General features: G+C 36.8%; 1 protein-coding gene across 2 annotated transcripts in view; it reads right to left on the bottom strand.

Annotated features, from left to right (window-relative positions):
• LOC122010423 (probable WRKY transcription factor 21) overlaps positions 1–8,015 on the bottom strand; it is a 37,995-nt gene extending 29,980 nt beyond the window's left edge. The window contains exons 1-3 of one of the 2 annotated variants that reach the window (XM_042566955.1): positions 7,844–8,015; positions 6,091–6,255; positions 5,697–5,792 (exon numbers count right to left, since the gene is read on the bottom strand). The gene's annotated coding sequence lies outside the window, so the exon portion shown is untranslated. The remainder of the gene's footprint in view (positions 1–5,696; positions 5,793–6,090; positions 6,256–7,843) is intronic. The other variant, XM_042566954.1, reaches the window with a different exon arrangement.
• Between the last annotated feature and the right edge of the window lie 8,408 nt (positions 8,016–16,423).

Here is a 16,423-nt window from a genome sequence, read left to right as displayed (position 1 = left end):
CTAACATCGGACGTTGTGTGGGCAACGATCTTCCGAGATGAGAACCACCAAGCACCTTCTTCTTCCTTGCAAGTTCCGGCCATCAAAACTTCTTCTAGGATGAAGAGGTTCGGCCACCACCACCATGCTCCAAGGGATGCTAGAAACAAAGCTTTCTTTCTCTCCTTCTTCTTCTTCTTCTAAACTGATCAGGCCACTATACGGTCTCTACATGAAGGTCGGGTTCGGCCATCAAAGAGAAGAAAAGAGGAGAGGATGGTCCACACCAAGGAAGAAAAGAGAGAGGAAAATAATAGAGTTGTTCCATGAAGGCACCTCTACCTCTCTTTTATAATCCTCGTTGCAAATAAGGAAATTTAAATAAAATTTCCTTAATTCTTTTACCTGATAAGGAAAATTTATTTAATTAAAAATAATTTTTTTCTCATCAACAATGTGGCCGGCAACCAAGCAAAGAAATTTAATTCAATCAAGAATTAAAACTTTCTTAATTTGTTTCGGAAATTTTATAAAAATTTCTCTAATAATTTTTCCTTCATGATGGTCAATAAAAGGAAATTTTATAAATTAAAATATTTCTTTTAAACACGTGGATAAATAGAAAGTTATCTTTAAAAATTAAAATCTCTTCCAATCTACAAATAAGGAAAGATATCTAATCTTTTCTTAATCTTTAGAAGATTTATAAAAGAGATATTTAATTTTTAAACTCTCTTTAAATCATGAACATGATTAAAAGGAAAGTTTTACCAAAATTAAAATCAACCTTTAATCTACAATAAGGAAAGAGATTTAACTCTTCTCTTAATCTTTTAGAATCTTATAAAAGGAAAGATTTAAATTTTTAAACTCTCTTTAAATCATGTTATTCACATAAGAAAAATTTTTAAAATAAAATTCCTTTTTATTTTAATAGGGACGACCACCTAAGCTTGAGTTCAAGCTAGGGTCGGCCACACGAATTCACCCATGAACCAAGCCATGGTCGGCCCTAGCTTGGTCTCCAAGCTAGCTTGGCCGGCCCCTTATAGGATGGGTATAGGTGGGTATAGTACTCTATAATTAAGAGGTTACGATAGGGACCGAGAGGAGGAATTGGTTTTGGTCTCCCGATAAAATTAAGCATCCCGTGTTCGCCCCGAACACACAACTTAATTTTATCAATAATAATTCATTCCACTAGAGAACTATTATTGAACTACCGCACCAATCCCAAATTACATTTTTGGGCTCCTTCTTATTATGAGTGTGTTAGTCTCCCTGTGTTTAAGATAACAAATGTCCACTAATTAAGTAAGTTACTGACAACTCACTTAATTAATATCTAGCTCCAAGAGTAGTACCACTCAACTTCATCGTCATGTCGGACTAAGTCCACCTGCAGGGTTTAACATGACAATCCTTTTGAGCTCCTCTTGGGGACATTCTCAACCTAGTATCTCTAGGACACAGTTTCCTTCTATAATCAACAACACACACTATAAGTGATATCATTTCCCAACTTATCGGGCTTATTGATTCATCGAACTAAATCTCACCCATTGATAAATTAAAGAAATAAATATCAAATATATGTGCTTGTTATTATATTAGGATTAAGAGCACACACTTCCATAATAACCGAGGTCTTTGTTCTTTATAAAGTCAGTATAAAAGAAACGACCTCAAATGGTCCTACTCAATACACTCTAGTGTATTAGTGTAATTATATAGTTAAGATAAACTATTTCCTAATTACACTACGACCTTCCAATGGTTTGTTCTTTTCCATTTGGTCGTGAGCTACGATTTATAATTTATAAGGCGATAACATGATCCTCTGCATGACACCACACACCATGTTATCTACAATATAAATTAATTAACAACTACATTTATCATAAATGTAGACGTTTTAATGTGATTCTTATTTCTAGATAAATGTTTATACCTAAAGCTAGGCTTTTAGTATACATCCAATAATCTCCCACTTATACTAAAGACTATGCTGCCATATATGCTACCATACATCCGATTCACAACCCTTCAACACGCCCATCAAAAGCTCTCGCCTTAAGGACCTTAGTGAAAGGATCTATAGATCATCACCAATCTAGGCGGCAACAACTTCTCCTCGCTTATACGATTTCTCGTATTGGGTGGTACTTCAGCTCTAGCCTTATAGACTTATGGTTTCTTCGAGTTTGCTACTCTGCACCAATATCATTACAATAAATTGTAATAATCTTCGGACAAACCATAAATCATATCTAAGTCTATCTTGAGGTTATTGAGTCATTCACTTTTATGGTCGCCTCGAGGCTCGCATATACTAAACTTCCATGGTAGAGTCCAGAAAAACACCTACGCTTATCACTCTTCCATAGTTATGACTTTACCTCGTTAAATAAACACAAAACCCGAGGTTGACTTAATATTGTCCCTATCCGATTGAAGTCAAAATCCATGCAACCCATAAGGACCAAATTAATCCTTGTAAGCTAGCGTATAATCTCTAGGTGCCTCTAAGGTACTTCAATATATGCTTTATCACACAATGTCCTTGTCTAGGGTTATTTTGATATTCGCTAACTACGCCTCGCATTCGGTCATGTACATATATAAGATACATTAGGCTTCCGACAGTTGAAGCATAAAGAACTGCCTTCATTTCCTCTATCTTCTTTGATGTCTACGGAGACATTTCTTTAGATAAAGTTACTCCATGCTAGAAAGGTAAGAAACCTTTCTTGGAGTTTTGCATGCTTAAAACAAACAAAGTTTTTTTTCGATATATGAAGCTTGGGATAAGTAAAATATTCTTTTCTTGCGATCCCTTATTACTTTGATCTCAAGAATATACATTCTCCCAATTCCTTCATATCAAATTGCTTTAGACAACCATACCCTTACTTCTGATAACATTTTGATATTGTTTCCAACTACCAAAAATGTTATCTACGTATAGTACAAGAAATACCACCACATTTCCATCACACTTTTTGTATACACAAGACTTATCCGGTTACTAAATAAATCTACAGGTCTGGATTACTTTGATAAACCGGATGTTCCAAGACCTTAAAACTTTGCCTCAGTCCATAGACTGATTGAGCTTGCACACAAGATGCTCTTTGCCCTTTGTAATGAACCCTGGTTGCTTTATATGGATGCTTTCTTCAAGACTTCCATTAAAGAAGGCTGTCTTGACATCCACTTGCTAAAAAGAAACTGGATAGACTTTAGCATGACTACCGATAAAAGGTTTCCCTTTTTTTCAACAAGCCTTGCTTTGAAAGTATACACTTTCCCGTCTGTCCTTCCTTTTCTATTGTAGACCTATTTAACACCCAATGGCTTTTACACCATCTGGTGGTTCTACAAGCTTCCAGATTTTATTAGAATACATATATTCTAATTCTGTTATTCATTACTTTTTGCCAAGATGCTGCATCTTTATCTTGGAGTGCTTCATCATATGTCCGGGATCAGACTCATGTTCATTTGGGATCAAGTCCAAAGACTCTCCCAAAGCATGAATCTCTTAGGTTGCTTGACAACCCTCCCACTACGATGAGGCACTGTCTGTAATTGTGTATCATTTATGATACGTGTTGCAGTTTCTTGTGATATTTCATCTTGTACAGTTGGTACTAGATTAGACATGTCCTTTATTATTTCCTTAAGAACAAATTTACTTATGGGCACGTGGTTTATTACATAGTTCTTTTCTAAAAATCGGTCATTGATGCTAATAATGACCTTCTGATTTTTAAGACTATAAACCTACTTTCGTTTCTCTAGGATAACTCACAAACAAGTGAACTCCTGCCCAACTTATCAGTGTCTCTCATGTGCTAGACCACCCAAATCCGAATATACTTTAGACTAGGCTTACGCCCATTCTGCAATTCTATGGGAGTAGAGAGTTCTGACTTTAGAAGGTATTATGTTCACTTCTGTTTCTAGTGTATATCCTTAAAACAAATTTGGTAATAACTCATCTTCGATCTAATTATTCCATAAGAGCCTTATACCTTCTTTCTACTACATCATTCTGTTGGGATGTTTCAGGTGCAGTTAGTTAGGATTAAATCCCGACTTCTGATAAGTGACTCCTAAACTCTCCTAAGAAGTACTCGTAACTACGATTTTACCGTAGTGTCTAGATACTTTTACTTTGACATTACTCCACATCAGCCTAGTACTCTTTGAACTAATCAAAAAAACTTAGACTTGTGGCACGTCAAGTAAATGCATCCTTATCTCGAATAGTCATCTATAAAAGAGATGAAATATTCGAAACAACCTCTTCCTGGATAGTCAAAGGTCTACACAAATCAGAATGAACCAATTCCAACATATCTAGCAACAAATCAGTATAGGATCGAATGAATAACTATGGGGACTATAACATGGGTCAAGGATACAATTGGGAGAGGATGCGACCCTCTAGCAACATGGAGACATCACAAGGATTGAAATCTACTCGAGGGGAGCAATATAATTGAGACAGTTAAAGTACATTATCCTAATCAAGAGTTCTCGACTTTTCCTAATCCTTGTGCTAACTACCCTAATTACTCTGGGGGAGTACCAAGCAGCTATGGACCAAACAAGGTATGAATAATTAGCTCTTTCTCATCTTTCTTCCTCCAAGTTTAATTATGATAAATACGGCTAGATTGGAGCAATCAAGATCGGTGATTGGGGCGCCACCGTCGGCAACCAATGGGACATGGGGCCGGTGAACAAGATCACAAGCATCAAGATCCATTCTGGGGCCGTTCTAGACTTGATCGAATTTACTTGATGAACGCATCCATCCAATCAACTCCAAGATATGGTGGACGAGGCGGTAACCCAGTGCAAGTTCGTTATTGCTTCCAAATCGATTTCTTCTTTTAATTTACTACCATCCAAATTAAACTAATTTATTTATTTCTCTCTCTTTTTTTTAGATTGATCTCAAAGAGGGAGAGTACCTGAGCTGCATGAGAGGCTACATAATTTTAAACTAGCTGGGATTGCCTTGCATAAGCCAAATCATATTTGAGACCAACTTAGGGAATTATGGGCCCTATGGGAAAGGGAGTGGGGTGCCCTTTGCCCTTCCTGTGCTAGAAGGCAAAATTGTGGGTTTCTTTGGACGTGCAGGGGACTTCATCACCTCAATTGGCTGCTACATTATTCCTAATTGATCTAATTAATTGCAAAAATAAGGGTTGGATTAGGTTTCATGGAGTATTTGGAGACAATGTTAGCACTAATTAGATGTTGTAATAATACCTAAATAATGACAGTAGATTTGGTGGCAAAATATTTATTTATTTGTGATCAGTGAGCTATTGGTTTAATTTCAGATTTCTTTGTGTTTAGTATTTGAGTCAAATAAAGAAAAAAATGCCTTAAGCCATTGGTTCAACTGGTTAACCCAAAACTAGAAGTCGATCAAATCCGATTAGATTTTTGGCTGATTCAATCAAAAAAGCATGGTCCAATATTCTCCACAATTACTATTTTGCCTCCTAATTGCTATCAAAACACAAATTTAGTGTCAAACCTACTGCTATTGAACTCAGACTCAGGTATGAATATCTAAAATAGATGTGGATCTATGTGGTAACATGATCGTTTTTCAAATTGTTTATACGCAATAAATGAAGAAATTATGCAATGAACAAGTGAAAAGGGTTTAGGGTAAACGTTAGAATCACCTTGGAATCTTGAGGATCCATCTTTAAAGATTCATTGAGCCAGAAAGTCAACCTTACGTAGACAAACTCCAATTGGCCGTGGCACATGATACCCACCTGAATTCACCACCAAATAAGAGATCCATGTAAATTCTAACTAAGATTTATCATACATGAAAATTTCTAGTCAATAGTTATACGAGATGACAAGAGAAAAATCGACAATGACATTATGTCCAGTTATATATCAATTCCAAAGTTACATCTAATAGATTTGACTACTTTTACTTGTAAGTACTTCGATGCATCTGATACTTCAGTGAACTATCAAACATCTTATGATGTTACCATCAAGTCTCAAAGTGTTTCATTCAAATCCTAACTCATGAACTTTAAGCAGACTAGCATTGCTTACCTCAGCTTATGGTCAAGATCAAGCTTCCTGGCAAGGTAATTCTGGATGAAATAAATGGACAAATGCTTAAGATGCATTTTCTTATGATTTTCCTTGCTGCCATCATCCTAACAGAAATGAACTTAAGCAGTGAACCATGTTTGGCACAATGGTGAATCTTTTTCCCTGCAAAAATTGAATCGATAAGAATGAAACTATATGCCAGAGAATGCAAGAAGAAAAAAAAGTCCATAACTGATTGGTGGTACCAAAATCAGGATAGAGTTGAACAGAGACATAGAGAAATCCAAAAGACATTGTTTAACTAACTCTCTGTTTGGATGGAGTGAGGGAAGGTTCATTAACGGAAAGGAAAGGGAGGGGAAGGAAGGGGAAGTGAGGGGAAGTAAAGTATTTAACTTCTTCTTGTTTGGGAGGGAGGGAAGGTTCATTAACGTAACATGTGTTACTTTGTTTGGGAGGAAAGGAAGGGGAATGAAGGTTAAATAGATAAAGTTACAAAAATACCTTTACTTTTTAAATTAGACATTTTTCATAATATTAATATTTATTTTATAAATATAAATTAGATATTTTTAATAATAAAATTAATTTTTTATATTATCATTTAAATTAGTTATTTTTTAATAAAAAAATTAATTTTTTATACTATTCATAACAAAACAATGAATTACCGATAATCAAGTAATTAAATGATAAATAATGAAAATAATGATTTTAGAAACTTTAAATAAAAAAATTTGAAAGATAACGCTGATAACGAAAATTTCTATTCTTTAAAAATTTATTAAATTTTGATGGAAAAATTAAAAAATAGTAGATATCCTCTTAAATTTTGACGAGAAAAATGATTTCTCCCTTCAATTCAGTTAGAAGACGTGTCAGATCTCCTCCTCTAATAATCTGGCAGCAAGTTGTGAAGAAGGCGAGGAAATTGGACTCCGGCGACATAGCAAAATTAGAAATTGAAACATTTCTTAAACTATTAAGAACAGGGATAAAATTGGAATAAAAAATCTTTTGTTTTCCCTTCCCCTTCCTTACACCCCAATTCGGGGTGTAAGAAAATCTCTCTTTCCATGGGTAACGAAGGTTAAAGCTTACCCTTCCTTACCTTTCCTTCCCTTTCCTCACTCCTTCCCAAACAAGGTTCAAAGTTTCCCTTCCCCTTATTTCCCTTTCCTTCCCCTTCCCTCACCTCCTCCCAAACATACCGTAAATGTCTCATATCATCAGTGGAAATGTTGTCTGAGAAAAGAACAGCAATTTGTCCACAGGTTTCAGCAACGGAAGTAATGCTATCAATTCAACACACAAAACCTTATAGTTTTCTAAACAAAATCAATTCCTGAGTCAATCCAAATGCCTTTAACAGACATTCTTGATGTTGTCCCTAACTTCGTTCTTGATGTTGTCCCTAACTTCGTTATTTCTTTCAAGCGGACTCAATTAGAGGAACTCTTTGGATTTTCTTTGTGCCATTGAATGTATTCACCTAATGCTTTCTTCAATTCACAAAATGAACACGGAAGAAAACACTCGGCACCAAAGTGGAAAAACCCCAACCACCAAAAAAAAAAAAAAAAAAGAGTTCGATTCGTGTAATATTCAATGCAAAGAGGATAAGTAAATCAAAGATCGGAGTTCCGGAGCAGCCTGCAATAAGAAACAGACGAATCACGTAAACCAAGATCGAAGAACCCTAGACTAGGAACTACACATTGACACAACATACACGGCGAAAGAGAAGCACCTCATATAGGAGGAAGCCAAAGCGAACGGAGGTGATGAGGGTAGGAGCTTCCCGGTTACAGCAGAACCAGCAGCGCCTGCGGACCAAGGCACCGGAGACAACCGGCGGAGGGGCGAGCTACCCGGCCGAAAGATTGGTTGGAGTAATATCGGCATTTTTCTATACTTACCTGACTTTTGTTAATGTCCAAATTATCAGGTGCATTATTTTCATATTTATCGGATCACCCATCTTCTTATCTCTCTTGAGCATTAAAGTGAGTGTCCCATAATTATAATGTAGCGGTAAGATATCCAGATTATTATCTAAGTATTTATAGTTCGAGTCTCAGTTATGATGAATTTGTAGGAATTCTTCCTCCAAATGGGGCACACAACTAAAGGATGTTGGGCTCCTGAGCTGCCCGCTGTGAGCGCTTTCTGATTTACCCTGATGACCGATGGGAAACTTTCTGTAACACCCCAAATTTCATGATTTGGAGTCCTAAAAGACCTTATTAAAATCTAGAAATGCTTTAAAAAAATTCTAGAGATTTTTAGAAATTTTTAGAGTATTTTTATGAAATTTTTGGAGTTCGTTTGATATTTTTACCAAGAGCAAAAGGTAGAAAAAAAAAGGGAAAAGAATATGTTGAAGTCGGGTTTTGAACCCAAGAGCTCGGACCCGAGCAAAACCGAATCAACCAACTGGGCTAGCAATTGTTGCTTGATTAAATAAAGGAAGAATCTTATTTAATGAGCAGAAGTAAATAACAAGAATTAATAGATAAAAATTGGTTATAGGCAGGATTCGAACCCACAAGCCAAACTTTAACCCACGCACGCGCTGACCAAGTGTGCTAGCAATCGGTTCTGTTTAGAATAGGAAACAAAATTAGTTAAGCAATAACCGAACTTAAGAATAACCCTAGGTTATAAAAAGAGGTTAAGTTAAGAGAGGATTTATTTCTCTCGATCCCTCTCCCCTTCTCTCGAGTTCGACGGCGCGGCTTTTCTCAGCGAAGACGCAGCGAGCAATCCGGTGTCTCCGGCGGCCGGCCAAGGTTCTCCGAAGGGTTTCTCCACCTTAAGCTCTTCTCGTTGAGGAGGAGTCGTGAGCATGAAGTAGGGCCGAGATCTCAAGCCTTCCGCGAACCCTAGAGCCTCCCTCTTTTTGGTTGTGAGTTCAAGGAGCAAGGTAAGTCGCTACTCACCTGCAGTAGGATAGTTCCGGATTTCGATTCGTTTTGGTGTTCTCTTCCTTTTGTTTCGAATTTTTTTTGTGAAGAATGTGGTTTAGGGCTTACTGCCGTGAGTTGTTAAGGAGGAGGGAAAGGGGATTTTGTTTGGATGTTTTCTTGTTTTCCTTGAATTCGCAGCATGTAGAACAAGTATGGTTTTGAGGTTACAATAGCAATTTTCATTAGATTTGTTGGTTGTGACTTGATGAGAATGCCCGGGTTGAAGGGAAGCTTGCAATCTTGTGTTTTTCTTTGGTTGCCGTAGCACATAGCAGGAGGAACAATTACCACAGTGCAGTTTTGATTTGTTATCAATTCATTGGTATGTTGTTAGCCATTTTATCACTTATTACCTAACCGCAGCTTTAGTTTTCTTTTAAGTTGTGTAGATTAGCAATGAAAAGATTGTGTTCAGTGCTGGTTTTATAGATTCAGTGCAATGTGGATTAGATTGCTATTAGACCCCTTTCATCCATGCTCAGTACTGGTTTGGTTAGTGTGAATGGCTTTAAGGAATAAGTATAGTATGTAGATTAATTGTTAGCATTGCAGTTTATCTTGTTTAGCAGTGTAGATTCGTTGTTTCTTATCTTGAAGCATGCTTAAAGAATTTAGATTTGCTTCCCTTTGTTTTAATTCTGACATAGCATGCTTAAGGAATTCAGATGTGGTTTCCTTTATTTAATTCTGTTGTAGCATACTTAAATGTATTTCAGTTTTGGCATGAGGTTTATGTCTCTAGTTCTAGTTTGTTTTTCCTTAGAAGTTTCGAAGCTTATCCATGCTTAACTCAACTTGTAAAACTAGTAAATACCATATGCATAAGAGTATGTTTGATTTCTGTTTAAGAGTTAATTATCATGAGGTTTTAAGTGTTGTACTATGTTATTTTTAGGCACTTCAATTTAGTATGACATGCAGATTTTATTAAGTTATAATACTGAATTTTATTAAGCATTTTTGTTGAGCTTAAGTGTAGATTTCTTTTGTATTCTATACATGATTATGTGTTACATAGTTAGTTTCATTCATAGATGCATATGAAAGATACCATAACAGTATTTTGAGATAAAGAAAAGTGTAAGAAAGATAAAGAAAAGTTTAAGAAAGATAAAGAAAAGAAAAGAAAAGGCCGAGGCCTTAAGTAGATCCCAAAGTCGAGACTTTAGGGATTTTTGGCACACAAGGTGCCTATTAAAATGCCAAGGCATTTAAAGAAGAAGTAATTAAGATTATAAGTATTTTACTTTTAAGAAGAGGCTAGTACCCGACATCCAAGAGCTTGTCGTTAAACAAATCCAGGTGACCATTTCCGAGGTCTTGGCCCTGGTAGACCGAGGTCTGCTCTTTTAGGATTGGTGGCTCGCTACCCCAACCTATTAGGGAACGCGCATAAGATGGTACTATGCCTGGGCCTAAGAAGAAGTTGATTATTATTTTGAAGTATTATAAGTATAAGTTTTTGAAAGTTTTACATAAGTATAAAGTATTAAAGAATAAGTCTTTAAACAAGTGGAATAAGATTCAGAAGGTGTTTAGAATTCAGTAAGTTTAGCTTTCTTTATGCTAGCATGATTGTATAGCTTTGCTTTACATGCTTAGTCTTTTAGTATGTTTCTTTTACTGGTAGATGAGCATGAGTAGATTTCCTTTTGAGCATTCAGTTTTAGATTTTAGTATCTCCTCATGCATATCGAGATTTTGTGAGTTAGATAGCGCTTACTAAGCAAATTTTGCTTATAGACTACACTTCCTCTTACTGCAGATACAGGAAGGAAAAGATATAGAAAGGAAGGCGACAAGGTGGCGCGGATGGTGTGTGATGCCAGGACTATGGAAGCCTTGGGACTTAGTTTAGGAATTTATTAAGATTGCCATTTATAAAGAATGTATTAAATGAGTCATTTAGTCTTCCGCTGTTAGTTAATTATATGTGTATCTTGTTTCCGCTATTCATTACTTGCATGATTTGATTTCATTAAACTGCGTGGTGATGTTATTCATTTTTGTTTGATATGTGTTCCAGCCGCCTGTGGCTGTGTATATTATGTTAAACAGGGGAGACTCTGCGAAATTTTTCGGTAGGGTTTCCATGTGATTTTTAATCATACCGGTTAAGTAGAGTTAGTAGTTAAGTAACGGTCATCCTTAGAGAGTAGTAGTAGTAAGAAGGGTGGTCGTTACAGTTGGTATCAGAGCAGTTTTCATTCTCCAGCATCACACACATCAGCATCAGCCTTGCCGTCTTCAATTAAGAAAGTATTTAAGTTTTTCTTTTATGCTTTCTTTATTATTGCAGTATAGAGTATCTACTTATATGTGCTTTAGTAAGATAGAAGTTTTAGTTTTTGCTATTTCTTATATATAGAGAAATGTTTAGAAGTACTTGCTCGTATAAGTTTAAAGTCAAGACTCAGGATTAAGTCAGGTATATTTAGAAAGTATAGTGAGGAAGAATTTATAGAATTTAGACAAGGTAACCTAGCCAAGTGGTTCAGCCTCAGTCAATGCAGATCTAAGAGGATCTTAGCTATGAGAGCAGATCTACATAGATAGTGGACAAAGAAGTTAAGAGACTAAGAAACAGAGAAGTGCCACTAGGAAGTTAGTTGGAAATGTGAAGACAGCATGAGATAGAAATGTCCAGAATTATTCTAAGTTCGAGGACGAACTTTTTATAAGGGAGGGAGAATTGTAACACCCCAAATTTCATGATTTGGAGTCCTAAAAGACCTTATTAAAATCTAGAAATGCTTTAAAAAAATTCTAGAGATTTTTAGAAATTTTTAGAGTATTTTTATGAAATTTTTGGAGTTCGTTTGATATTTTTACCAAGAGGAAAAGGTAGAAAAAAAAAGGGAAAAGAATATGTTGAAGTCGGGTTTTGAACCCAAGAGCTCGGACCCGAGCAAAACCGGATCAACCAACTGGGCTAGCAATTGTTGCTTGATTAAATAAAGGAAGAATCTTATTTAATGAGCAGAAGTAAATAACAAGAATTAATAGATAAAAATTGGTTATAGGCAGGATTCGAACCCACAAGCCAAACTTTAACCCACGCACGCGCTGACCAAGTGTGCTAGCAATCGGTTCTGTTTAGAATAGGAAACAAAATTAGTTAAGCAATAACCGAACTTAAGAATAACCCTAGGTTATAAAAAGAGGTTAAGTTAAGAGAGGATTTATTTCTCTCGATCCCTCTCCCCTTCTCTCGAGTTCGACGGCGCGGCTTTTCTCAGCGAAGACGCAGCGAGCAATCCGGTGTCTCCGGCGGCCGGCCAAGGTTCTCCGAAGGGTTTCTCCACCTTAAGCTCTTCTCGTTGAGGAGGAGTCGTGAGCATGAAGTAGGGCCGAGATCTCAAGCCTTCCGCGAACCCTAGAGCCTCCCTCTTTTCGGTTGTGAGTTCAAGGAGCAAGGTAAGTCGCTACTCACCTGCAGTAGGATAGTTCCGGATTTCGATTCGTTTTGGTGTTCTCTTCCTTTTGTTTCGAATTTTTTTGTGAAGAATGTGGTTTAGGGCTTACTGCCGTGAGTTGTTAAGGAGGAGGGAAAGGGGATTTTGTTTGGATGTTTTCTTGTTTTCCTTGAATTCGCAGCATGTAGAACAAGTATGGTTTTGAGGTTACAATAGCAATTTTCATTAGATTTGTTGGTTGTGACTTGATGAGAATGCCCGGGTTGAAGGGAAGCTTGCAATCTTGTGTTTTTCTTTGGTTGCCGTAGCACATAGCAGGAGGAACAATTACCACAGTGCAGTTTTGATTTGTTATCAATTCATTGGTATGTTGTTAGCCATTTTATCACTTATTACCTAACCGCAGCTTTAGTTTTCTTTTAAGTTGTGTAGATTAGCAATGAAAAGATTGTGTTCAGTGCTGGTTTTATAGATTCAGTGCAATGTGGATTAGATTGCTATTAGACCCCTTTCATCCATGCTCAGTACTGGTTTGGTTAGTGTGAATGGCTTTAAGGAATAAGTATAGTATGTAGATTAATTGTTAGCATTGCAGTTTATCTTGTTTAGCAGTGTAGATTCGTTGTTTCTTATCTTGAAGCATGCTTAAAGAATTTAGATTTGCTTCCCTTTGTTTTAATTCTGACATAGCATGCTTAAGGAATTCAGATGTGGTTTCCTTTATTTAATTCTGTTGTAGCATACTTAAATGTATTTCAGTTTTGGCATGAGGTTTATGTCTCTAGTTCTAGTTTGTTTTCCTTAGAAGTTTCGAAGCTTATCCATGCTTAACTCAACTTGTAAAACTAGTAAATACCATATGCATAAGAGTATGTTTGATTTCTGTTTAAGAGTTAATTATCATGAGGTTTTAAGTGTTGTACTATGTTATTTTTAGGCACTTCAATTTAGTATGACATGCAGATTTTATTAAGTTATAATACTGAATTTTATTAAGCATTTTTGTTGAGCTTAAGTGTAGATTTCTTTTGTATTCTATACATGATTATGTGTTACATAGTTAGTTTCATTCATAGATGCATATGAAAGATACCATAACAGTATTTTGAGATAAAGAAAAGTGTAAGAAAGATAAAGAAAAGTTTAAGAAAGATAAAGAAAAGAAAAGAAAAGGCCGAGGCCTTAAGTAGATCCCAAAGTCGAGACTTTAGGGATTTTTGGCACACAAGGTGCCTATTAAAATGCCAAGGCATTTAAAGAAGAAGTAATTAAGATTATAAGTATTTTACTTTTAAGAAGAGGCTAGTACCCGACATCCAAGAGCTTGTCGTTAAACAAATCCAGGTGTCCAATTCCGAGGTCTTGGCCCTGGTAGACCGAGGTCTGCTCTTTTAGGATTGGTGGCTCGCTACCCCAACCTATTAGGGAACGCGCATAAGATGGTACTATGCCTGGGCCTAAGAAGAAGTTGATTATTATTTTGAAGTATTATAAGTATAAGTTTTTGAAAGTTTTACATAAGTATAAAGTATTAAAGAATAAGTCTTTAAACAAGTGGAATAAGATTCAGAAGGTGTTTAGAATTCAGTAAGTTTAGCTTTCTTTATGCTAGCATGATTGTATAGCTTTGCTTTACATGCTTAGTCTTTTAGTATGTTTCTTTTACTGGTAGATGAGCATGAGTAGATTTCCTTTTGAGCATTCAGTTTTAGATTTTAGTATCTCCTCATGCATATCGAGATTTTGTGAGTTAGATAGCGCTTACTAAGCAAATTTTGCTTATAGACTACACTTCCTCTTACTGCAGATACAGGAAGGAAAAGATATAGAAAGGAAGGCGACAAGGTGGTGTGATGCCAGGACTATGGAAGCCTTGGGACTTAGTTTAGGAATTTATTAAGATTGCCATTTATAAAGAATGTATTAAATGAGTCATTTAGTCTTCCGCTGTTAGTTAATTATATGTGTATCTTGTTTCCGCTATTCATTACTTGCATGATTTGATTTCATTAAACTGCGTGGTGATGTTATTCATTTTTGTGTTTGATATGTGTTCCAGCCGCCTGTGGCTGTGTATATTATGGTCACCGGTACAAGGGAGACTCTGCCGAAATTTTTCGGTAGGGTTTCCATGTGATTTTTAATCATACCGGTTAAGTAGAGTTAGTAGTTAAGTAACGGTCATCCTTAGAGAGTAGTAGTAGTAAGAAGGGTGGTCGTTACACTTTCGTAGGGTCGGACCGGTCACCCTAGACTCGATGTTACCCAACCTGGTTAATCATTTTTTTAAGCATTAAAATGGATTGAAATTTGTTGTATTAAATATATTTTCTCCACTTTAGCCACCTACATTATCATTCGTCATTTTACCTCCTCCGTGTTAGTCTATGAACTAATAAACGAAGGCGTTGGGGAGAGCAAATCACCTTTTACCACTTGACATTAAAATATAGTCCCTTCAGGACGGTATAGTGGCTAGCGCATGAGTTGTTGCCAACCTAAGATCTAGGGTTCGAATCTTAGTATAGTAAAGGTAAATGTCTCTTATGTGTCAATCACTATTCCAAGGGCTAATAGTCATCCATGATTTACCTCCTCCATGTTAACCTAGAGACTGGTTGACAGAGGCTCGAGGGCGAGCGAATCACCTTTTGTCACTTAAGCATTAAAATAAAGTCCCCTCAGGACGGTATAGTGGCTAACGCATGAGTTGCTACCAACTTGAGGTCTAATGTTCGAATCTTGGCATGGTAAAGGTAAATGTCTCTCATGTGTCAATCACTATTATAAGGACTAGTAGCTACCTGTGATTTACCTCATCCGTGTTGGCCCTGGGAAGGATTAGTGAGGGCGCTAGTGGCAAGCGCGGTCACCTTTTGCCAACTTGAGCATTAAAATACATCTTTATGCCTCCGGGAGCATCATTTAGAGGTAAGTATTTAGAGTAAGATTGTAAGACTTGAAGAGTTAAAACCCACCTCTGTAGACCTCCACCTAGACACTTGTCATGTCACTTGAGATTTCCCGCTTTACCTCTCTCTCAATAGTAGTAGGTAGTATGTGGGCCTCTAATGTGGCAGTTCCACATTAAAATACATCTTTATCCTTCCAGTTATGGTTTATTCGATTTCCTGATTTACCTCTCTACATATGACTGTGGAGCCAGCTCCTATAGTCACTTGGGGCGTTTCGAGTCAATGTATAACCTTTTGCATAAATTAAAATATATTTTATGCTCCCACGGATTGGCGCAGTTGATAACTACGTGAGTACTTACTCCAATATATCTTAGGATCAATTTCCAATTAATACAAAATGTCTTATTAGGTACTCGACCACCTCTATACAAAGGGCCATTATACTAGGCTAATGCCCCGTGATTTGCCTGTCTATATCTCACCATGGGACCAACATTACTTGTAACGTCCCACCTTCTACTGGCTAAGCTGTAAGGCCGGGGGTTACATTATGCTATTGCTAAACTATTCTTAATGTGCGGAAAACTGATCTAATTTAAATTTCTTTATGCTAATGCAATTTCTTTGTTCTACATGTGCTAAGCGATGGGATCTAAGGTATACATGACATATCTTTCATCCCCCATGGTCAAGGCGCTACAACTAAAGGTTCCTAGTCAAAATCCAGCTTCCCGATCGATCGAGCTTATCATTCAATCGATTGGAACTATTGGATCGATCCACTGATCGATTCAGCTTGCTACTGTGCACGGGGATCCCGTCTGGATCGATTGGTTGATCGATCCAGTCTGGCCAATCTATCCAGTGATCGAATCCAGAGCTCTCTGTTCGCGACAAAACGCTACCGGATCGATCGGCTGATCGATCCAGGAGCTTACTGTTCGCGGAACAAGTTGCCCAATCGATCAGTTGATCGATTGAGGAGCCTTCAATCGATCGGTTGATCGATTAGGGTTTCTGATTTCGT

This window comes from Zingiber officinale, chromosome 8A (genome assembly GCF_018446385.1).
Source record: "Zingiber officinale cultivar Zhangliang chromosome 8A, Zo_v1.1, whole genome shotgun sequence".
In the NCBI taxonomy this organism is placed as follows: Eukaryota; Viridiplantae; Streptophyta; class Magnoliopsida; order Zingiberales; family Zingiberaceae; genus Zingiber; species Zingiber officinale.
This window is presented reverse-complemented; position numbering and strand designations above follow the sequence as displayed.